This window comes from Abramis brama (assembly GCF_963993115.1).
Source record: "Abramis brama genome assembly, chromosome: 21".
In the NCBI taxonomy this organism is placed as follows: domain Eukaryota; kingdom Metazoa; phylum Chordata; class Actinopteri; order Cypriniformes; family Leuciscidae; genus Abramis; species Abramis brama.
This window is the reverse complement of record NC_139983.1, coordinates 13149657-13175293: the sequence shown is the minus strand read 5'-3', so window position 1 is coordinate 13175293 and position 25637 is coordinate 13149657. Positions and strand designations below refer to the sequence as shown.

Sequence of the window (25637 nt, the reverse complement as noted above, 5' to 3'; positions counted from 1 at the left end):
GTCCCATTATTCAGTGAAGTAGGTCACAGTTTATATACCACTGGCTCACACAAAAAAAGAACAAGTTGCCCATATCTGGGACATGAAGAGAGACAAAAATCTGTTTGTTTAAGATTTCAAGCTTACATCACTTACGTTTGTTCTCTCAGAAGATTGAGAGGTCTAGCCAGGACAGGTTTCTGTGATGTCGCTCTCAATTATGTCACAAAGTCTGTCTCAGTGGTCCTGTTGTGACAGCCCACCAGCCACTGTCCTACACACACTGACTAAGGAGGCATTCAGATCACTTGTAAGGCCCATTAGAGCCACTTGTCAAAAGCAAATTCAGTGGCTGAGTGTTCACCACCGATGTTTTGTCCGGTCTGAAAGCTCTAATAGATTCAGAGAGAATCTCTGCTTACAAATACAACTGGCAAGCTTTCTTGAAAGGAAGGGTAGAATAAAACTGCATCAGTCCACAACAACAACGAGAATTTGTGCTGACTCTCCACCTGCTTTATTCTGCTCTTCACTGTCATCTGGATTAGGGGTTTTCAAAATTCTTGATGCCAAGGACACCCTTTTCTAATATATATATTAGGGGTGTAACGGTACACAAAAATCACGGTTCGGTACGTACCTCGGTTTTAAAGTCACGGTTCGGTTTATTTTCGGTACAGTAAGGGAAAGAAATGCAAACATTAAACTGCAGGTTGTTTATTACTATAAACTTTTTTTAACAATTTGTTTACACTTTTTTTAAACACTTTTTAATAAAATATATATAAAATAAAAAAAAGAATAAGAAATAAAATACTGCTGCAAAGTTCTCCACTTAATAAAATACTCTCAGTCTCAAACCAATATCACATAATAAATTTAATGAAAAATATAAATGAATAACTATGATTACAGTGCAGCATTACCAATCCCAGCTTGTAGGCCTGCTCATATTTAAAAATTAAGACTGGGAAAAAAATTAACTTTAATTGCACAATTTGCTGTAATTAATTGCAATTCCTCCAAGCTTGTAATCATCAATAATTAAACTTAGAATCACCTAATTAAATGAAACACCGGGGAAAAAAAGGAACAGAAAATAGCCCTATATTAAAATAATATTAAACATATATATCAATGTATTATTCTTTTTCAATAATCAATCAACAATCAATTTAAGATTTTTTTCCCCATTTTTTTACTAATTATCAAAATAAAATATATTCCTACAAAGCTATTATTACCAGAGCATGTGATCAGAGCAGGTCATTTTACCATTGTTGCTAGCGTGACTATACTAGCTCAGCAAACAGAAGTCTACTACTGAGAAATTTCACCTTATTTGAAGGGACTTTGCTTTTCCAGTGCGTGATCGGTACATGATTGGAGTGTTTGGGCCGTTAACGACAGAGCAGAACGCGCAGCGCAAACACGGAGTCGAACATTGAGCAGAGAGCGCAGAGCGCAGCGCGCAGACACACACACACACACACACACACACACACACGGAACGGAGAGTGCGGCGGCGCACACGGAGGCGGAGCGGAAAAGCTTTTGCTGTCGATTTCATTGGTTTAGGTTACAGTGACGACGGGTAAAACTAAAACCAGACGGGCTCTGGTAAAACTTTAGAATCCGCTGCAGGGCGGGATTTGCGCTGAACGCGAAGGCTTCCGCCACTTAATATGTTCGTGTGGAAACACGAAAATGTACCTATGTTCCGCACACAAAATATTGCATTCAGTCATTCGGTACACACGTGCACCGAACCGAAAGCCCTGTACCGAAACGGTCCGGTACGAATACACGTACCGTTACACCCCTAATATATATATATATATATATATATATATATATATATATGACCAAAATCTTCTATCATGATATGTGTAATTTTATTTTAAGATAATGATATCTTTCACAATAGTTATTTTAGCTTTGAATAAAGTTTTTATGATATCAACATTTTTGATACCATTGAAATTTCATAATTTTTATCACCATTTTCAATATGATTAAAAAAACTAATACTAGCCTAAAAAACTCTCAGGCTTACTGAAGACAGATAAACTGATAAAGCAAGAGAAAAGAAAACAAACTACAATAGAACAAAGACACAAATGAAATAGACCTACCTGAAAAATTTGCACTAGAACTAGACATACTACATACAATGTATAATCGCATGTATTAAAAACAATGCAGTCTTTACTGTGTTAATTAAATGTACATTCATTCTAATTTAAAGTTATAAAAGTTATTCAGTCAAGATCAGTAATAGATTTTATCTATTTTTCATTGTTGTTTGATTAGCATTTATAATGACAGCAGGTAGCCTAAATTTGGATGCTGTCACTTTAAGACCGACTTCATGGATCTAATGTACTTGTGCATTTTCTTCTCTAACTGTTTACGTTGTTCACTTAATACATAATTGACTCTGTTTAGTGTTTTCTTGCAAATGCATGGTCAATTTGATACATAGGTATGTGTGTTTAACCGTTCAAGCCCAATTAGGTGGCAAAAAGCACTCAGTTCAGCTGTCACGCGCTCCATGAGCAGCGGCTTCATGTCGCACGTCCCTCAGAGAGCGCTGAGAAACAGTCTTAGAGAGCGCGTGGATATACTGAAATGAGTTGTCTTTCGCTGCTTACTGCGCTTCAATGGTTTAAAATAACCAGTTTTTAAACCACAATGCTTAAAAACTCATGCGAACGATAAGCTTCCGTGACTACGTAGCACAGCAACGTCACATAAGCGTAACCGCGATCTCTACCGGTTGACAAATTTCTACCGGTTAATCGTGTCTACCCCTATATCGTCTACAATATATATATGCATATTTACATTTTTATAGTAAAAGACCCATTATATAATGCACATTACATGCATATATAAACTCACACACACTCATATTATGTATGCATTATTCTTACTCCTATAAAAAATTATATATATATATATATATATATATATATATATATATATATATATATATATATATATATATATATATATAATCACAATTAATCTTATGACATCCAACAAGTCTTTAGAAGGCAGAATTAAAAATGTTTTGTTGTTTTTTGTTTCTAAATCAACTATTAACCCTTTCGCACGTACAATCACACCGGTGTGATCAGTCTAGGCTGGAGCATACGATCACAGGTGTGATTAGAATGGTCAGTGCATCACGTGATCAACTGCTAAATTCAAATGTGCTTTCGGGCGTTGGCTGGCGCTGAGCCAGAGACAGGCGCACTCAGCGCTGTCGTATATCACAACTTTTCAGTGTTTTCAACCACATAATGTTTATTTTAGGTTTCAGACATATAAATTCACATAAGTACTAAAAAAGCAATACATTTAGAGTTTGTAAAATACACAATGATGTCTATGGAAGAGGCAATAATAATCCTTTCCATTATAATTAGACACGTTTTATTCATATCAGATACACATCGTGTATGTAACTTTAAAGTTTACTCAATTCTTCTCCCAGTTCACCGGCCACCGGTTCATGTATTTCGGGAGAAGTGGATAAATTCATGTGTTGTAAATCCAACAGATCCGATTCTCTGAACTGTGGCACAAACTAACTAACTTTATAACGCGATCGTTATAAAGGTGTTTAAACAACAAAACACTTCCACTTGCATATATTTGACAATCGGAATATCAGATATTTCATGCCATAGCTAACAAATTTGTGAATATTTTGAATAAAAAAAGGAAACATGACATAAAAGCAGATCATCATTCATTTAGCGCTGTTGTGTCAAGTGACAAGCAATGACGCGTCACCATGGAAACCATAAAGTGACACGTTCTAAATAACGGTCGCCTTGAAAAACTCACGCTGGGGGGTCAGCCAGAATATTTTAAACTTACGTGTGAAAGGGTTAACCTCCAACTAGTTTTTGAAAACAGAATGAAACAGTAATAATGCAAATATGTCCATTTTTCTTTTCTAAAATGTTCCACCAACACTCCACCTCCTTGCAAACCCCTGGTCTGGATGCATCCAGTGAAGAGTTAGAACACTGTAGTGAAAACACAGTATATTATTACATTGCTATGCGAATGAAGATTTGTTACATTCATGTGTTGCTTCAATGAATACTAATCCTAGCATCTCAAAACCCATCTCAAATGGTGACCACAGGGGGAAAAAACAACACAGTATTGATCTTACGTAGAGCATTTATCCAAGCACTGTTCTCAACCTTTCTATGGTCATATTTTTGACTCTGAATAGGCCACTCTGCTATGAAGTGCTGCCTGTGATAAATATTGAAACTTTTATTGTATTAAATAGCCCCTGGTCTGAGATGATGATGTAGGATCCACGTTCAGCTCGCTTACCATCCCTGAATATGTATGAAAAGTCATAAAATTTAATGATGCTTTACCTTTCCCAAACGCAGTACACACTGGGATGTCTGTCCGAGGAAATACAACAATCTGCCCTTTGTAAATCCTATAAAACATGGATTAAACTATGCATGCTTATTACATGTGGACAGTATTGGTGCTGTATTTCATGCAGAATTGGCTCACGTGGGTTTCAGCCACTCTGTGTGGAAATGCTGACAACGTGGAAACCATTAGACAGGGAACAAATCACAGAGGTGTGTTATCAAGAAGACAAAATAACCACCCCTTAAGGGACTTCCTCCTTTTGTTTTGTGCATTGTGGCTCCTGATTATCACAGTCTTCGTGTTTTCTGTGTAATAGCTGACGGCTCACAGAAACATCTCAGTAATTATATGTATCTGTGTAGGTGTGTGTGTGTTGTGTGGGTGTCCCATGTGAAGAAAAGCTCTGTCACTCTGGTAAGTCGTGCATAACAGTCAGACAGAGCTAAAAGCATTCGCTCCCACTGTGATGTTTTCCATCAGAATATGCCACAAGCGCTATAGTTTCGAATCATCACGCATATATACATACACATGCGGGACAAGGAGGGTTTCAGAGGGCACAGCACAAAGAAAACCCTTAATCATCAATACACTGCAGCATCCTAATGATTTGCTTCCTCTGAAGGTCAAGGCAACAAGCAGCAAATTAGGGGTGATCGAGCCAAGAAAGCACAATATGGAGAGTGAATGGAGATGAATGCACTCTAGGTTTATCCAATAAATGCAGGGGATAATTATGGGGTCATTAGGATTTAATGATACTGATGATTGTGTCCGTACTCGTGCGGCACAAAACACCTGGGGCAAGGAGAGATGACACATCTCTAACCTACGAACACTTTTGGGGACAAGATTGCTATATAAAAAATGTTCTATTGTACAGCGATAAAAACTGACTTTATATTAACATGTTTGATTGTTCTGCTTGTTGTTACTTAGAACTTTTTGTTAACAAATGTTTTTTATTCAAGTTGTATTTTATTTAGGATATAGACATTTCAATTCCAGTATCTAAATATTCTTAAAATTTAAATGTTCTTTGTTATTTGAAAGCATGTTATATGCTTATGCTGTTATATTACCATTATATAATCAGTGAAAAATGGTCTTAAAAAATGGCAATATCATGTATCGCAATTATTACTGGGACAATATATCGCCGAACAAAAAGTAATTATTGTGACGGAGCTAAATATGAAAAATGTGGCATTTATTTTAAAGAAAAATATATATTTTTTTACAAAAGATAGCTTGTTAGATCTTTAAATATAAAACAATGAAGATGTTCAAAATATAGACAAAATGTATTTGGACACTTTAAAATGTAATCAAATAATATTTAATAACTGAATAACAAAATGTCAAACTGGCATATAAAAAATAAAAAGTGCTATTTGTTTAAAGAAAAGTAGTATACTTTTCAATCTGAATTAAAAAAATAATAATAATTTGAAGATAAAACGAAAGATTTAGAGTTCAAAAGCATTTAATCCATGTAACGGAATGAGTTTCAGACATATTTAAGGGTGACATATAGGTGTCCAAATAGTTGTGGACATTTAAGAACAACACAAGTCTATATATAAACAGGCATGTGTGATTGTACATGTGTTTTACTGAAATATCTGAAGTGGGCAGACATTCCAAGATTTTCAAGACAGTTACCACAGTAACCAAGGCAGTAGCCATGAAGAGCAAAGCCTTGAGTGGATTTCAATTAAACTTAACACTGCTAATGCACAGATGAAAGTTGTTTTTGCCCCTGCTTGACAGCATCATTCTCACCTTGATTTTATTCACAAAATATGTTATTCTCACACTGCAGTCTACTATCTTTATCTCTATATTAACTAAATTAGCTATAAAACCAAGTGGCGACTCTGAATGCAAAATGTCTGAAGCTGAAGACAAAGAAAAAGTTGTATAAGGTTACGAAGCAATACAAGCACTGTTATAAAGCAATCAAGAAATAAGTTAATCAGCTGAGCAATGTGGAAATCATTAAAGATAAAGTGGATCAAAGAGAGACAATGAAAATGCAGAGGGAGTAAAATTATAAGAGAGAGGGAAAGCCAGAGAGAAGACGAGAAAATAACCTGGAGCCTTAAAACAATGCATACATTATGGCACACCTCCAACGGGAAGCGCGACATCAAAGCTATGCTAATGCTCATAAACAGCTCGGAGTGATGCAACCGCCACATGCGATCTCTGTCACATACCGCCAGAAAACATAGCCATCAAAAATAAACACGTTAGTACCTGGTTGCCACACTGCACATTTCATATGTGCTTAGCTAAACATTTGGAAATGTCTTGACATCTAAATATATATATATATATATTTTTTTTTTCAAATGAAATGTTTTCTGCTCTGGGGGGAGAGAGAAGTAAACCTCAACACACATTTGCCACTCACAACTCTACACCTCAATGGTTTCTAGTATGATTTGTGCATAATAAACTGCAGATCTTCATGCGTGAAAGTAATTACGATGATTTGAATTCCTTTCACTTCTTTTTAATTGTTATTTCACAGTTACTGGACCAAGATTAATCACTAAGTCTCAGCTTCAGGACTGCCTACATTGCGTCTAATGCATATTGCACACACACACAAAAAATGGCAAGATGTGTAAACAATAGCAATATCTGATCTAATTAGCTGGCTTTATGCAATTTAGGTACCAGGTCGATAAAATATATTTTTTTAAAGAAATACTTATTACTGTTCTAACCACAAAGTTAAACTTTTTGACAATTGTACAACCATTTGTGGAGTCATTATTTGAACGAGCCACTTTTTTGCTTCTAACTGTCACATAAAAACAAACAGTGACTTAAAGGTCTATAAAGGTCTATAGCTTCCGAGAGGAGAGGCTCTCGGAAGCTCACGAAAACATTTATTAAATATTCAGAGATTTGTTTTTCTGATATAGATGTGTGCAGAGCCGGATTATCCATAAGGGCACTTGGGCCAGTGCCCAGGGGCACCAACCATTCACAACCACTAGGGGGGCACCACATGACACAAGCTTTAAAAATATTTTTCGTAAATTGTTATATTATTAACTTGAAATTCTTGAAAGACCATACATAACTCGTTTATGAACACTAATTTAACAATAATAATAATAATAATAAATTATAAATAAATAAAGATTACATGACCACTATCACTCCCCCCCTCCCTCCCCAATCTGTCAGAGTTGAGTTGGTCCACAACAAGTACGCAAATGTGTCATTTTTTTTTTTTTTTTTTTTACGGCTACAGAAAATGAATCTAAATCCAAAATGGACAGATGTCAGTTGAGTGGTTTTGCAGTTGTTATATATGTGTTAAAGATTTTATTTGGGATGTGTTCATTGTGATTATATTGGCTGGGTTTATAAAAGTTTATAAAATTGAAATGATCTTTGCTTGGTGCATTTGTAAACAAATCTTGTATATTTCTAAATGTAATCGCGTGCATCGCTGATGATGTGTGTGTTGAAAAAAACTTTGATTAAACACACTCGCAACCAAAGCGGAGATGTTACAATGTTGCCAGTGCACTGAGCGGATTTTTGCCGCTGTAGTGGACACGCACCGTTACTGTTAATGTTAGCCTACTAGGCGTCGGCGACAGTAGCGGTTTTTGGCACGGGCGAACCGGGCAATCGCAGTTTTCTATTATCTATCATTTCACTGTGTGGGGAATTGGCAAATGTGCGCCCCCAGTATTCAGCTGCAGGCGCCCCTGCTTGCTGAGAAGATGCCGTGCACAGAAGCTGTTTGTTTGAGAAGGGGAAAGGGGAGGGGGCGCGGAGGCGTGGGCGCGAATGACAGTTCACCTCTGGGTCTCTCCCAAATGGAACAAGGGGGGACGGGGGATCCATATAGTTATCTAAGTCAGTCATACCTCGACTTTCTTCCAAATAACGCACATTTCATTCAGAATATTATAAATACAGGCCTCTATATTTCCTGCACATTTTCGTTTTTCTGAATTGTCTGAATGGCTAATAAAAATAGGTAATACAAAACGATTACTTGGTCACCACCACCAAGGTGAATTGGTTTAGTCTTGACTTCTGGTCGTGACTGACTCGTCGTGAGTGACAGTTGGTGTGGGGGGGATCAGGGGAAATCTGTTGATTGTCGATGTCGAGTGCCAAATAAGAGAAAGGTCAAAGCCATCAGGTGCCCAATTTAGAAACGAGCGAAAGATAAAGGTATGCAACTATGTTTTCTCTGTATGATTACGGTATCCATGTCATGAATGAAGGGGCAATATTATTGGTGGGTATAACTCTTATTTGTTAGCCTTTTTGCTATGATTCTTGCTATGCTTAACAATAATTCGGTTTTAACTCAAACACGAGATCTAATTTCACCATAATATTGTGCTTTGCAACAAAACTGCTCGAAGGGGGTCTCGCCCAGGGTGTAATTCAATGTAGAACCGCCACTGGTCGGCGATGACCGCCAGGCGAATGAGGATATTCTTCTTGGGGGAGACAGGAGCGAGGAAGACTCGGGTGAGGAAGAGGACATTAAACTGTGAAACGGATAATGTGAGCGCCGTTTTGTGAAGTCAGAGTATGTTGTCCATGTGTGCTGAGCAGAGATCTGGGATGAGCTATATTTTGCTTAGAGGTATGTGTGCAATGCAACATTCACTGAGGAGAGATGGTCCACTAATGATGATACTTCAGTTGGCATGTTCTTTACAAGGAAAGACATGTCTCAACTGATGCAAATGTACCACTAATGAATACACATAGGATAGTTTCTTAATATGAAAAGTGGATTGTACCATGTGTAAGCACAAGGTATACGTTCCATTTTTAAACATAAGCAACATGTTTTTCTACCTTACAAGGAAGTTGTAAGTCCTAGAGTGGTGTATATAAGCTCAATCCTTACTGTACCACCCCAGAGAAACATAAAGGCATGATGGGGTGAGAGGATAGAGAAATGGGGAACAGTGAAATCTAGAATGAAGACCTCCTCACCTATATCCTTATTCTGCTATGCCTGTTTCTCTCTGTCTGAAACATGTATACAAATAATAAATAAGAGATCTCTTGACAAAGTAACTGGTGTAGCTTCCGTGATTCAACAATAGTCTAAATAAATAAATAATAATAGTAAGAGTAATATGTTGCACTTAATAATAATAACAACAACCAAAAAAATATTGTTATTTATGCATGAGTGAATATAGTGGCAGTGTAGAAAGTGTTGATTTTAATAGAAGAGATGTAGTTTTGTCTCCTGCCACTCGCTTGCTAGGTCAATTAGATTTAATGGCAGATACATCACCAGTCTTTGTTTCACAACCTCCTAGTTTACAAATGAAGCACTGCTTGTTAGCATGTGATAGTTATTTTATCCTCGAACAGAACTTGTCTAACCTCTCATGGTGCTTTGACAGACATTTTAGGATCTCTAAATCCTCCCAGGTGCTCATTGTTCTCGGTGGCATCTCTAGAGACGGTGAGCGGCACCTCTGGAGTGACAGACGGCCTTTGCTCAGCTCATGAGTCTGCCTGCGCTGGGACATAAACTCACGGTGACAGCCTCCATTCAGGCCTCCCAGGTGTCTCCTCTAAAACAGCTATTCAACCTTTCAGCTCCTTAATGAGAATCAACAAAGCATCAAAGCCTTTCTAAACTCCTGTTTCCTGTCTTTCACTAAATGGATCTCTCTTTTTGCAGCACAGGCAGAAAGAATGTCAAACAATGGAAACTATACACTTATTTTTATTGTATTAGTAGTTGACATGATATTTCAAGTGTCCTGCAGTATGTCATGCAAAACTTTACCTAAATACTTTTTCAAACAACGCATTATTAGACACAATGTTGTAATTTTCACACTGCTGCGGTATACACTGGTTGGAAGCTAGGTAGCACTATGAGGTATTTTTGTTTAGCCTACACTACAACAAAAACATAAAAGAGTGAATTTGTGAAAACGGTAACATCATGCGCATCCGTATTAAGCGTTCAGTCTATAGGCGTGTAGTGACATCGCCAACAACTGGCCTAGCATGCATAATATAGCGTTTTTAGTAGGGATGTACTTGGACGTGTGACTATGATTGGGCTATTTGAGACACTCATATTCCATATTAATAATCCAGCAGTTATATTTATTCATCTTATTTTTTCAACAGTAGGCCTATGTTTATGCTTTGAAAACACAGGGATGTCTCACCGTTGTGAATTTTGTGTTTCAGCGAATTGCTACTGGAAGTGCGCATCCCAATGGGAGTAACACTTTCTGGCTAGCAGGTAACTGTTCAAGTTTAGTTACATTTGCATCCTTTTGTGCAGATACAAGTTGTAATGTTATGTTTATGTTGTGTATCTAGGACACTGATTCTCAAAGTGTGGTACGGCTCGCTCTAGTGGTACGCAGAGGAATCACTTAATTTCGGATGTACGATCACACAGGTGTGATTAGAATGGTCAGTGCATCACGTGATCAACTGCTAAATTCAAATGTGCTGGCGCCAAGCGGCAACCTCCCTGTCTCTCTCTTGAAACCAACACGGAAGTGAATTAAACTGCAATTCAACTGCAGAACTGTATCTCCCCCATGTTAAAATGCTCAACTTTACAGCAGAATAAAATATGTTCACAGCCTGATGCAAAAAGTGGTTTTGGTCTATATAGCTCATTTTGCCCTTTATGACAACTGTGAGGGGGGTGAATTATTTTATAACTCATCCATTTAAATCATATTAAGCCTTAAAGTAGGGTGACCATACGTCCTCTTTTTCCCGGACATGTCCTTTTTTTGGACCTAAAAACTGCGTCCGGCCGGGATTAGATCGCACAAAATGTCCGGGATTCGGCTTTTGCTTTCAGCAGTCACCATTCATTATGTTTACATGCACACCTTTTGTTTCAATCGGACTGAATTCATTCAGATTGATGAATCTGAATGTACTGTTTACATGAACGATAAACAAGTGATCGGGTTTATGTGCGTTATTGCATTGCTTTAGGTCCCGCCTTCTCGCACAGTACCATTGGTTGGTCAGTCATGTACGTAACGCAAACATTGGTCAAACTGCATCTCAATCATTACCCTCCGCACCTCGGCAACAGCCAAGAGACACACAGCAGCGCTTGCTTGTCAACAGTGGCACATGGCTCCTGATGATTTACAGAGAAAATTCCTGTGTTTTCGTCTCGGTCGGGATCCGTGTGAAGCAGAATGCATGACCTGCAAAGCTGGCACGAACGTGTCATAAAGGTGCTAGCGACCTCAAAGCCCAGATAAGGAAAGTATACAAGAGAACATCTGGAGGACTGAAATTATTTTCTTACTGAAATAGTGGGGTTTCTTATGGCAACAGATTTTTTTATTTTATTTTAACCAATGGTCATGAAAAGAAACAGTGTCATGTAAAAGGTGTTAAAAGCTAAACTATTTTTTTTTATGTGTCATTATTCTATTGTTGCGGGCCAAAAGTTGAATGGAATGGATGTATTTCTCTATGTATTAAAGTTCAATAACATAGTTGCAAGGATGTGAATGCATTTATCAAGCATTTGTTGATGCATTCAACCCCCTCATTTTTTTACAGTCTATGGCTGGCGCTGAGCCAGTTTCAGACATTTAAATTCACATAAGTACTAAAAAAACAATGCATTTAGAGTTTGTAAAATACACACTGATATCTATGGAAGCAGCAATAACAATCCTTTCCATTATAATTAGATGACACGTTTTATTCATACCAGATACACATTGTGTAAGTAACTTTACATTTGACACTACTTTACTCCCAGGTCAGTGGCCACTTACTTTCAAGTGTTTCAGGAGAAGTGGATGAATTCAGTTCTCTAAACTGCGGCACAAACTAACATGGCGGCGCCCATCGCACATATAGCTCAACTAACGCAATCATTATAAAGGTGTTTAAACAACAAAAAACATCCACTTGCACATATTTGACAATCTGAATATCAGATATTTCTATAGCTATATGCTATAGCTAACAAATTTCGGAATATTTTGAATAAAAAAGGAAATAAAAGCAGATCATCAGTCATTCAGCACTATTGTGACTGCAGTGTATCACGTGACAATCAATGACACGTCACCATGGAAACAATAAAGTGATACGTTCTAAATAACGATTGTCTTGAAAAACTCACGCTTGGGGGTCAGCCAGAATATTTTAAACTTACGTGTGAAAAGGTTAAATATAAATCAATGTATAAATGAAACTGCTTCGTTTTTGAGCTGTGCATAGATGTAGTTGAATAGTTAGGCCTACTACACTACTGGTTAATATTGGTCATTATGGTGGTACTCGGAGAGCCACATATTTTCTGAGGTGGTACTTGGTGTAAAAAGTTTGAGAATCACTGATTCACCTCATGCAGCTATTCCTTTTAGATGTTAGATTCTTTTTTTGAGAGCATTGATGCGTTATTAATACTCAAGCAACATTTTTCTGACATAATGACATATTTTTATTTGTCAACATTAATTTTCATAACAGTGTTTTCATTTAAAAAAATTAATTATCGCCATGCCGGACACGACCCGCCCAGAGTACTTGTTTTTGAGACCTATCAGTACTTGAAATGAGAAATTGTCAAAAATGCCCATCTCGAATTTTGTTTTCTGTAAGTGGAAAGGGAAAACTTATATTCTTATATTTAAACATTTATGTTCTGTCATCATTTACTCGCCCTTGTGCTCCAAACCAGAATGGTTATCTTCTGTGGAATGCAAAAGGATACATTTCTTGAATGAATGGGAAGTTTGAAAAAGTGTATCTTTATGAGATGAACAGAAATGTCAGTTCTTCGCTAAAAAAGTCGTAGCATTCGCTAAAAATTCTATCATGTCATTCCTAGTTATGATTCTAGCTGATTTTATCACCCATTACATCACCAAAAAAACTTTGTTTTGAAAATGCATTTTCCTCTCAAGAGATGGAACATGACCTGACTTTAATTACATCCAGTTATCAATGAAAAAGTTTTACCTTGCAGTAATTAACATTCATTTAGTTTGACAGAGAAAATAACTAATCAAATTTTTTATTCATCTCACCTCAGAAGATTTTTTTTCTTGTAAAGGATCCTTTAAAATCACCAAGGCTGAAATACCCTGCAATTGTACTTTTGTCATATTAAACTTTAACATATTAAATTTTTGTAGCACTGAAGTTCAACTAAATATATACTTGAGTATACCTGATTGTGCTAAAGTGGAACTATTGCAAGTATACTTAAGGTACACTTTAAATATCTTGCATTTAAAGAATGATATTATACAGAGATCATACAATCCTTATTAATAATGATATTAAAACACATTTTAGGCTTAATATTAAGAAATGTGCATTGTGCAATAAAGAAATACTCCAAATAAAGTTTAATTATATTTTTTTATCAGCAAGTCTTAAGTGATATGTCAATAAATATGTTAATGGATTTGAAGTATGTATGAAATAAATGTATTTTAAATAGATTTTGGTATAGGTTTTTTTTTTTTTTTTTAATAGGTTATCCCCAGACATTTAGCGGAACATGTAATTTGGAATATGTGGCATATGTAATTTAGTTGTTATCTCATGTCATCCCTGAGTTACTTGCGCTTCCCAGCAAGTACTTTTTGTATTCTTTTAGATAAGTAAATGAAAAACAACCGATCCCCATAGGTCACAACAAGCCCCTATAAACACAGACCAGAAATAGTTTGTGGTGTGTGATAAATCACAGGCTAATGAGAGAGTGGTGTGGTGGTGCATTTGTATTCCGCCCAGCTGTTGGCAGACTTATATCTGCTTTGAGCCTCTCATGGCCGTAGTGAGAGGGAGAGAGACTGCATTAAGCCATTATAGTCTGACATTCACCCTGAATACAGATGTGCATACATCCATTATAGTCCATCATTTAGTGTCAATATGCGCAGGAGACAGAGGCCAGAGGAGGTAATCATATATGCAATAAACGCACCTACCGAATCTCTATCTTCATCAGCTGGGCCAAGTGAAGTGCAATTAGGGTATCTTGGCGTAGGACACATCGCCTAGCTATATAGTTTGTGCTTGTGTACGCCTGTAGATAAGCAGCCATTTTCATTACCAGAAAATGGTGCAAGAATACAGAAAGAGCTTTAATGTACTCTTTACCACTTAAGTGAGTATATCAGGCATGCCAGGTGATACCGTCTCCTTTTAAAGTAGCAGCAGACCTCTTTTATGACTATATCTGCTTACTTTAGTAAGATCCACTTACTGCAAGCCAAACCTGGCCAGCCATGTTTGCAGCAGGGGAGCTGTATCAGATGCCACCCTCTGTATCAGACAGTGTTACAGTGCTTTACTCACTCAGATCAGCTCAACAAAGTCACTCCTCTGCACTTTACCTTACACTCTTAAAAATAAAGGTTTCAAAAGTTTCCTTCAGTGATTAGTACTAAAATTTATTTATTTTTAATGTGAAGAACATTTTAATAATCTAAGGGTACGTTTACATGACAATGATATGCTTAAAACGGAGATGTTTTTCCTCTGAGTTTTCCGCGGCGCATAGATGACACCATTGTCAAAATGATCCCTATTCACATGGATCCGCGATAACGTCTAAAAACTGTGTATTCTGCTACCAGGCCATTAGATGGCGATGAAACACTATAGATTGAACACGTAATACGCATGTGCATGACATCATCGTCTTCAAAAAACGTGTTTTACGTGTTTAGTTGAAAACGTAGTCGTGTAAACAGTCCCTAAAAAAACTTTTCCCTCTATAGGTGCTTTTGTATAGTTTCATAGTTCCACATGCGCTTTTTGGCATGTTCGCACCGCAGGAACTGTGAACGATTTCAGTTATAGGAAGTTAGGAACACCTCCACGAACATGGAAAACAACAAAAGATGGACCTGACGCCGAAGTCCAGGCACTTCTCAACCTTTATGCTAAGGAGGAAATCCAACACGAATTTGAAGGGATCAAAACATGATTACATGATTATGTATTTCTGCTTAGCTAGCGACATTGGGCATCAACCACACGGCAAACTCTATAATACTTTTTTTCGTATACCGCTTACTTTCTTTGTATAACAGTTCTTTGTATTAGATAGGACTGTTAAACAGAACATAATCTAATGATCAGGAGAATGGGAGCGTTGTGTGCTCAGACGCTGGTGTTCCAAGCGCTGTCGAAATAAACGTGTCATCAAAATATAAGTCCCGCACAATAACCAGAGCGGTAGGACGTAAGTCTCCCCTGATAGAGAACCTTTTGTACAACAGAAAGGTTCTTCTTGAAAGGGTAACTCTCGCCAAAATGCAAGCTAGGGTCTTTTTGTTAATCTACCCGAGGCAAACTTTCGTTTTAAAAGCATAATTAGAATGGAAACGCCACTTTTAAGTTTGACCGTATTTCCGTTTTCGGTCTAATTGCCTTTTGAATGGAAGTGCTAGGGGCACTTCTATGATAGCATCAAAAATTGCTATTTTTAAAACGCTAAGAAGGCTCGACACAACATGAAACTTTGCTCGAAGTATCACCAGGGGCTCTACACATGAACACTGTTTACTAGAGTTTACTAAAAATAAAGATTTTGAACAACCCACTGTAGCTGTGTCCGCCGGCATTTTGACAGTCAAAAATAGTCGATCTCCGAATGTGAATGAATTGACTCTGAATTTTTGTATTGCTTCTAATATGAGCCTTTTTCAAATACAAGGTCAATATTGATTTTCACTAACGACAAAACAACAAATTATCTGTGAATTTATAAGGAAACTTTAGGAGCTTTCCATCTTTACTCTCCTCCCTGTTACGATGCATTCGGAGATCAACTTTTTTTTTTTTTTCTTAGTTTAATAATTTAATAATTTACATTTAATAATCTAAGAACCCTTTTCCACTATAAAGAACCTTTTTGTGCAAAGGTTCCATGGATGTTTAAGGTTCTTATTGTAATGCCAATAAATAACCTTTATATATTTAGTTTTAGTGTATGCAGAACATAGAAAGTAAACATCTTGGATGTGACAGTAGAGCTAATGCTGCTGCTAGTCATGCGAACTTACACACACGTGTGATTAATTGTGACACCTGGATCAGATTAAGGTCATCCATGCTGTTAATGGCTCTTCCTCTATGTCTGTAATCTGAACACATCAGAAAAGACCAGGGTGTGTCTCAATCTACTCCTTAGCTTGTGAATCAGTATATTGTATTCAAGAATTCGGGCACTGGTAAGGACAGTAAAGGACGCTGGCTCACTACTCAGTGCAACATCACTACTGGTAATTATGAACAACAGCAGAGCATGTCTTTCTGACATTACTTGCAATGTTAAAGTATATTATGATAAATACTTTGCTTGTTACATATACGTGCAACATTTCATCTAATTATAAATGTTAGCTAGAGTATGTTCATTACCCATCTAGCGATGTATGTTTATGCTTAAATATAATAAAATAATTATTTGTATTTTTAAAAACATCTATCGCATGTCATTCTGTGTGGTGAGTTGGCTCACTTGATTTAAATTTTGTGCTTCTGAACTTCCGTTGAGGGAACATAGTGAGCATCGATGCTCCCTCATTTCCATGATGCACTGTGGGAGTTTTTTAGGGAGCGAACGTTTCAGTGCCCTGGAAGGATTCTGCGATTGAGACAGCCCTTAAAATGGCCGACTCCCTGATCAGTGCCCTGAATACTGAACTAGGGAGCTGAATGAGACGCACCCCAGGTCTAATGCTCAAATGCACTCACAAAAATAAAACACTTCCTTTCTCAGAACACAACACAAATATTTATCCCATTTTCACCTTGTGAATACAAGACTAATATTTGATTAGATTAGACATGAGATTGGCATTGCAGAAAATCCCTATAACAGAGATCAGAGAAACAAATATTCCAAGCCAGTTCTGTTCGGATGATGAGGCTTAAATAAGTGCAGTGTGGATGCATGGGCTACTTTAAAGAGATAGGCCTAGCTTTGGTAAGCTAAGAACTATTAATCTTGTTATGGATGACACAGGCTTTGCTTCATACAGAGGAAAGCAGAAGGTAGCGACGATATGCTAATGCAGTTGACAGCTAATGCACGCTGATGATTTATTTCTAGATCAGAGAGGCCTGATGAATCTTCAGTCACCAAAGGCTTTCATTGGCACTACAACAACAAACAACTGCACAAACACTGCATATCAACACTTCTATAATCTTTTGACTCCATTAGTGCTTTGGATCACAAAGCTCATTTTATAGTCTACTCCACTACATTTATTGGAACTCAGTGTTAATTCAGTACACATGCGGGTGAAAATCATGAAATCTGTCAAGAATATGCACAACGATTATATTTCACCTATATATAAAACAAAAACAATACTAACTTTATTTTGCATTAGAGATTTTTTATGACCATTTGCATTGACATGATATGATACATCAACTAAACCCAAGCACCATACTCATCATTAATGTAATGTAGTGTTGTCAAAAATATAGATTTTTCAATATGTATTGATACTGAAATATCTGAAACAATTCCCATACTCATTTCCCACAGTATCGAATCGACCGATACCTGCTGCACTTTCTCACACTCTTCTCTCCGACAGCGAGTTGACACACAACCGGCTCCTCTCACTCACTCGGCATAATGTTACTCATCCTCGCAAGTTTCGTGCTCACCCAGAATGCATGCACATAAAGCTGTCTCTCAAACAGCTTGAGAGTCGTGAGTATCGAATTGGCTTATGGCGCTTAAATGGTCAAATACACACATAATTATGTCAAAATGCCCGTCCTGGCAAGTATTCATGTAAACAGTTTTTTCCCCGTGGTATCAAAAATGGTATCGAATATCTATATTTTTCAAGGTATCGTATCGAAGTTAGACATTCCAGTTTTGTGACAATACTAATGTAATGTGAAAAAATAATAAGTTATAGTATCTTTGTAATGAATTTAATTCATTGTGGTTTAAATAAAATGATTTAAAACTAAATTTAAACATTATTTTTAGAATGATGCTTTGTATTTTTTGTTACAGTAAAGAAATTTGAAGAAAAATATGCTAACTGTTAATAAAAATGTCACAGTGTAATACATCTTAAAGGGATAGTTTTAATTTTAGTTTTTAAAAATGTTAATTCTGTCATAATAACCTCATATAGTTACAAACCTGTATGGCTTTCTTCTGTGGAATAGATAAGTCTGAGAAATGTCTCAATGTTTGTTTTTTTTGGGGGGGGGGGGGGGGGGGGGGGGGGGGTTTTACATACAATTAAAGTCAATGCCCAGCATTCTTCAAAATGCAGAAGAAAGTCATTTGTAAAGTGATAAGTACATGATGACATTTTTTTTTTATTTCAGTCTGTCTGTCTATCTATCTATCGTTCTATGACCTAGTTTCCTCACACATGTAGATGTGGTAGATGGTAAATTAATTAATATTAAATATATAACCAAAAAGAAAAAAACAAGAAAAAAACATTGGGACATCTTGAACATCATTAAAATTATGCTTTGATAAAGTCCATATGTCTCATTTGAGCTGCAGCACTTACAAATGGTAGGGAATCCACTAGAGTATTGATAATGCTATTATGCTATTATTAGATTAGATAATTCATTCTTTTTTGTCACTTCCTCTTCCTTCTGGCTTCTAATTCATGATCATTTTTCTCTGTTCAAGTCTCAGTAGACCACATCTACCACTGTCCAGTACAAGACACACACACACACACACACACACACACACACACACACACAGAGCATTTCCTCTGAACACAGAATAAATTCTCCACTCTCCAACACATACACATAACTAATGGCATTATAGCCTCATTGGCCTTTGTACACAGACTCTATTTCTATTCACAGCTGTCACTTTTCTCTTGCTTAAAGCAGCAGGGTGGCAAGATCAAAACAAGGCACCAGTGCCTCAGTGACAGCTCATTATCACAGACAAACACCCCCTAAAGTGACTCCCACTCAAACCTCTGCCATTTTACTTCACCGCCTTCTCCCGTCACTCTGACAACAAGCACACTCTCCCCATCTCCGAACGCCAGCACTCCCGAATCCGCCATTCAGAACGCTTAGTGCTGATCATGACCTCACTGTGGCTATGTTGTGATTTTATGCTGCTTCAAAATCTGGCTGTTTTGACTGGAATTGTTTCAGTTTACTTCTCTCGCCAAACATTTCCTGAATGCCTGCCCAAAAGCTTTTTACATCCCAGTGACTCTGCCCTCTGCGACTCAAAATAGCTTCCAGAAGATTCAGGTGGTTCCTCACAGCATCTGCAGAAACACTGCTGGGTTGTTTTAACCTGTGCAGACCTGCAATAACAAAAAAAAAAAAAACATGCACAGGGAAAATATTGGCATACATCTTGAGCGGCATGTCTCAAAAGTTAGATATGAGGTCACGTGCACTAAAGGTTGGGATTTGACCTCATATCCAGTGTCTAATCTTTACTGACATGTTTACATTAATCTAGTTGAGTCACAGATCTATTGTGTTTAATTCATCTGTTTTAGCTGACTGAATTCAGAGACAGGTCAGGCAACAGATGGCCACCCAAGCCTGAAAATACTCTATACCAGTCAGAGCAGATATACTATACAAATCTCCCACAGAAAACAACATGGACTGAGAGATGTAACCTTTTAGTCCATGACATCAAACAAAGCCATACAAACTAAAAGAATAACCATAGGATTACCCTTTACTCAACCATACACATACATAGATTTCAGGTTCCTCTCATCTCTATATTTGAATAAAAAAATAAATAAAATAAAAACTGCACAGGAGCAAACCAGAGACATGGCTGCTTCTCCAGACAGCTGTAAACAGAGGCATATTAGGTTTCACCATCTCAGCACAGCTAACATGTCTCCTAATTCCTCACGTGCAAAGTCACACATGTAACGCCTATCTCAAACAAGCAGCTTACATGCATATGACTATAAATCAACTAAAACTTGCCTAATTTCAACGAAAGCTCAGTTTTACTCTGCACTGCAAAATAACTCAATGAGTGTGATAATCTTAGAGCATTAACATTTTTTCCAATTCCTTACTCAAACAATCACGCAAGCTGTGGGAATCATTGCGCTCTTGCTGGCTTCTTGGCTCCATCTCATCATATCATGGGTCTAAGCTCAGCAAGAGTAATTAAACAAGTCTGAAGGACTTTCTGGCATTCTGGCACCACATTCAACAACACAGCGCAGGAGATTTAGGAGCTGTCCATGGTTCTGGAAAACGTGCTAATTTCAATGTTACGCAATGAATGGAAATCAATGCTATATAGTAAATGTTAAAATGTCTGGTTACTGTCAACCACAAGGCCAATATGCAAGCAGCTCCATAAAACAATAACACATTAAATATGCAGTTTGTTACTGTACTGTAATATGAATATGCTAATATAAAGTATATAACCCTCTTTCCTCATATACAGTCTTGTCAGCATGACATAACCATAGTTTCCCACACCCCATCCAGGAAGACAGTGCGCTCGGCCCTCAGAGCTGCTGTGTGAGCCATAAATTGAATTATAGCACCACCAGCCAGTGGAAGAGGTGCTGCAGTTCAGTTACCCATCTACTCTGTGTGAAAAAATATACAGCAGCTTCATATCAAACAACGTATCTGGTATATTGGCATTTTGTGAACTTAGGAACAACAATATATATATTAGCAATTGCATTTCTTTTCAAGTAATTCAAGACAAAATTACACATTTATGTCAAGGTAACTGATGGAATTTTACTTAATTTAAAATAAAATATAGATAGATAGATTGCATATTACTCTGCATTTAGATCTAAAATATTGTTTAGAACATAAATTATATATAATTGAAACTTTATATAAAGTATTTAAATAATAGTAAAAAAAAGAAAAGAGTTTCACAAATGAAGCATGTGAGGATAATTGTTTTCTTGTGAGAACATTATTTTTTTGTTTAGGATAATCAAAAAGCTGCATACAACTCAAACATCTGAATATATCCAAATACCACTGTGAAATGCTCCTTCATTTCATCTCTCTTACAGCACTTCATATTACCTCTCATATATATATATATATATATATATATATATATATATATATATATATATATATGCTAAAAGATGGAACTAGGAAGACAACTCCAATCTATAAATTTACAATATTTTGCAAAAATTACAATATTTTATAAACACTTTTTTTTAATACCACTTTTAAGCCAAGTTCACATGACTGGATACGCCTTTATAGTATCATCGACAGAATCTGTGCCAATGTTGAAGAACATTACTTCATTGCTTCTGATAGTCAATATTTCACAAAATAAATAAATAAATAAATAAATGTATAAATAAATAATAATAAAATAAAATAAAAATGACAGAGAATGTCACTCTTAATGTCATCACTACTTAGAATAGAGCAGATTACGGATGTGGGTGCATATAAAATAATTGATTTTGATCTAGTCTTTCAACATAACCCCCTCCACCGCCCAACACACGCACACACACACACACACACATAGCTACACAAACCCATCCATCCCATTATCTGAACTATACAAGCACTCAGAGACCAAATCATGGCTATATATTTAATGCATGAACCAGATACAATATGCTATAATAAACCATCTCAATGTAGCTATTTCTCATTTTTGAGAGCAAAATAAAATATTATACCTGAAGATATATATTGACCTTGTCTAAAAACCAAAGCCCGATCTGCCAAAGACATCTAGACACTCTGAAAAGAGATTCGGACTCTCGGCACCAATTCTTTAAGGTCGAGAAGGGACAGTTCAATGTGACAAACCATTCAATATTCAGACTGAAAAGTTTACCTACCAGAAGGAACACCAGTCCTGCTTGAAGCACCGAGGGTCAGAGGAACCGAATCTTCTCACTTGTCATATTTTCCCATGTTGTGCTCCACTGGATTCACACTAAATTCAAAGGTGCGCGTGATATGAAGGCATCCAACACCCCAAAGCCCATATCCAAAACCACTAAAATCCAATGGGATATTTTTTTTTTCCTTTCGAAGTAATGGATTGATATCACCAAATAACGTACTGAGGGACAGTCAAATTCCTGCGCAACGTGCCCAACGCCCCTCAAGGAAGCTAAGTACTTGTTTTCCCCTCAGAAGCGCGGAAGCTCGTGCCATTCTCCTCCCGCCCGTCGACGCACCTCGCTCGAGCGCGAGCTTTCGTCCGCATTAAACCCGGGAAGTCAACTCAAATCTCAGCAGGGAGACCTTCACACCACCGCACCTTTACAAGTACTTCCCCCCCAGCTTAATCCACACAGTCACTGACCGACTGCCTTTCGCGCCAGCCCTCCATCCAAAAGGTATCAAAAGTGTCTTCTCCTCAGGCTGCGTACGCTCTCCACACGCGACTAAAGATGGATTAATAACTCGAAATTTCTCCGATAAGTCGATATAACACACATAGGATGCTAAAAAAAAAAAATGTAAAGAGAGGTCTAATTAATTGCACATGAAGCGGGAAGACGGAGCAAATTCCTCATAATAACGGTCGAGCTGTTTAAACAAACTAGTTTTGCACCAGCCACTGCTTGGGATCATCCGTATAACGGCTGTTCTCTCTACCCTGCTGTTTGGATTGGGAGAGAGAACGCAGGACGTCATCGCGGATTGGCTCAGACTGACGTTCGCAATACTTGATACGTGTGACACTCTGCGCCCCTCAGTGAGAAGTGCTGTTGATTTAGGGTTCGAAGATGACAGAAAAGGTAAAGAAGATCACGTACTATGGCAAGCTGTTTTATCGTTTATTCATTAGAACAGAGTGGTATTAACTTCGTTCTTACTTAAAGTTTGTTTTTAACTACTGTAGTAAGTCAAGGTTGACTATGTCTGCAGCCTCAAAGCTAGCAGTCATCAGTTGGAAACAGGAGCCTAAACCCCTGTGTGGCAGCAGCAGCGCGAGATTTTGGGAGAATGATCAAGCAGACTAGAGACAGTGTAGTAGCCTACCAAAACATTCTCATGTTTATTAATGGGTAAGTTCACCCAAAAATTAAAATTATCTGCTATTATCTATATTTACTCACCCTCAAGCCATCCTAGATATGCAGTTTAGACAAATAGGGCTTCGCTTCAGAAGGCCTTTATTAACCCCCTGGAGCCGTATGGATTAATTTTCTGATGGGTGGATGAAGTTACTATTCAATCCCATTATAAAGCTTCGAAGAGCCAGGATATTTGTTTTAATAGGCCTATAGGCTCTGATTGTGTTTGGCTGAAAGAAGAAAGTCATATACAGATGTCAAAAGTGAAGCCCAAGTAATAAGAAAATATTAACAATCATTCAGAAGTTATGAATTGGACGTATTCATTTCAATTTCAAAACCAACTTTTCTTTAGATACTATTAGGCAGGGTGCGAATTGGATCCCCCTGAAAGATGTCAAAACAAGATGTAGGAATTTTGAAGATAGCAAACTGTTTGTTGCTGAAATATCCACAAATTCAACTCCAACAATTAAATAAGAGCACACTGTTTACCTGCTACTGAGATGCATGTGAAATTTGTGTTTATTACTTTAGCAACAGTAAGCTTCCTGCACGTTATTTTTCAGAATCATGATTGGTCGATTTCATCTTTAATATCAAAACAAAGTGATTAAGAAATCTAACAGTTAAAAAATGAGACACTAGTGTGTTTTCCAATTGTAATTGTAATCTCACTAGTAAAAAATTGCTTTTTACTTGACATTTGTAATGATTAATCAGAAAGGCTACTACTTTTCCCCATGTACGTAATATACATATTAGAATAATTGCAATAACTGGATAATAACTAGGTACTAACCCTGAACATACCCCTAAAACTAAGCTTAACTCACGTAGTTACCTTATACTACCCAGTACATTCTAAGGTAAGTACACTAATATACGTAAGTGCAAGTAGTGTAGAATAAAGTGCAACCAAAAATCTTAAATTATTGGGATAGTGACTACAGTAGTAGAATACACACTAATAAAGCTAGAATACATTCTAGTAAGAGTTGGGACAGTTACTTAAAGTGCCTAAAGAACAACTACTCCTCCACTTGAGGCAGGAACTCTCCACCAACTTGAAGTGGGCAAGCCACCCTTTTCCGACTGAGAATCATGGCCATCTCGGATTTGGAGGTGCTGATTCTCATCCCAGCCGCTTCACACTCTGCCGCAAACCGTCCCAGTGCATGCTGAAGGTCCTGGTCTGATGGGGCCAGCACGACAACATCATCCGCAAAAAGCAGATATGCGGTCACATATTGACAGTATTTTGAAGAAAATATGAAATTACAGTGTTGTAACTATTAGGATAGACCAGTAGCAAAGGAACAAGTAGTCTAAACGAATGAGAAAGTTACCTTCTGTTTTCTAATTAAATAGTACTAGAAAAGGAACAAATGCTAATACAGCTTGCCATAAATGCACATAATACTGTCTGTATCTAACTTCCGTTCCACGTAAAACCCTCAGCCCTGTCCACGGAAATCCAGCAGATGGTCGGGATTAAGAACGAGCCTTACGTGGTCCGAGTGCTGGAATGTTTCATGCAGTGAATGCACTGACATCAGTGAATGGAGCAACAGTTGATTAAGCCATAAAGGTTTGAGTTGCTGCCGCTGTAATACCGCTTCCACACTCGTGTTGTGTGGAACAGGAGATCGATTACTTACGATCATACTAATAAAAGCGTCAATGCTGCATTTACCTCTGCGTCAAGAGTTTGCTCACTACATATAGCTTGACATTTCAGCTGTCAATATCGATGCAACTCTTGTGTTCTATGCTGTAATTTAAAACACTCACAAAGATGTCTATTAACAGTTTCCATAAGGGCACATTTGTGTATACAGGCCTAACTGCTGCTACAAACATAAATACTCCCCACAAACCACTTAAGGTTGCTGAATGGTGATTCAGACACAGACAGCGATTTCAGCAGTTTTGCGGGTTTTTTTGTTAATATCTTTAAGACCACACACACACATACACATGCACGTTGGGTTTTCATGTTTTATGGGGTCATTCCATAGACATAATTATTTTTATAATGTCCAAACTGTATATTATACCCCCTAACTAGCCCTAAACCTACCCATCAAAGGAAAAACAACATTTTCAAAAAACATTACTTAGTATGATTTATTAGGCGTTTTTCACACAAAAAATCCTCACAAG

The 25637-nt window shown here is 37.3% G+C and overlaps 1 protein-coding gene across 2 annotated transcripts in view; it reads right to left on the bottom strand.

Annotated features, from left to right (window-relative positions):
- lrfn5a (leucine rich repeat and fibronectin type III domain containing 5a) overlaps positions 1-23058 on the bottom strand; it is a 61039-nt gene extending 37981 nt beyond the window's left edge. Inside the window, exon 1 of one of the 2 annotated variants that reach the window (XM_084097007.1) lies at positions 22281-23058. The gene's annotated coding sequence lies outside the window, so the exon portion shown is untranslated. The remainder of the gene's footprint in view (positions 1-22280) is intronic. The other variant, XM_084097006.1, reaches the window with a different exon arrangement.
- Positions 23059-25637: the final 2579 nt, after the last annotated feature.